Consider the following 607-nt stretch of genomic DNA (forward strand, 5'->3'; position numbering starts at 1 on the left):
AAAAGAAAAAAAAAAAGAAAAAAAAAGAAAAAAGAGAAAAAAAAAGAAAAAGAAAATTGTACAATTTTTAAAAAGGTACCACTTCTGATTTCTTTATCATTTGTAAGCTTCGGAAAGTAATCATATGAAACTAAAAATTAGCAAGTGTCTAGAAATCTGTATATAAGACATAAATTACCTCTAATTTCAAACTCTCAATTATTGGTGTACCACTTAATTTAAAAAAAAAAAAAAAGGAAGAAAAAAGAAAGGAAGGGGATAAGAAGAGGAAGAGAAGGAAGAAGATAAAAGAAGGAAAAGGAGGAAGAGGAGGAAGAAGAGGACGAGGAAGAAAAAGAAAAAGAAAAGAAGAGGAAGAGGAAGAAGAAGAAAGAAGAAAGGAAGATGAGGAAAAGAGAAGAGGAGAAAGAGGAAGAAGAGCAGGAAGAAGAAAAGAAGAGGAAGAAGAGGATGAAGAAAGAAGAGGAGGAGGAGGAGAAGGAGGAGAAGAAAAAATGTCTTTAAACCTACTCTTACGCCGGGCAGTGCTGGCGCACGCCTTTAATCCTAGCACTTGGGAGGCAGAGGCAGGTGGATTTCTGAGTTCAAGGTCAGCCTGGTCTACAGA

The sequence above is a fragment of the Mastomys coucha genome, unplaced genomic scaffold (assembly GCF_008632895.1).
Source record: "Mastomys coucha isolate ucsf_1 unplaced genomic scaffold, UCSF_Mcou_1 pScaffold14, whole genome shotgun sequence".
Lineage (NCBI taxonomy): Eukaryota > Metazoa > Chordata > Mammalia > Rodentia > Muridae > Mastomys > Mastomys coucha.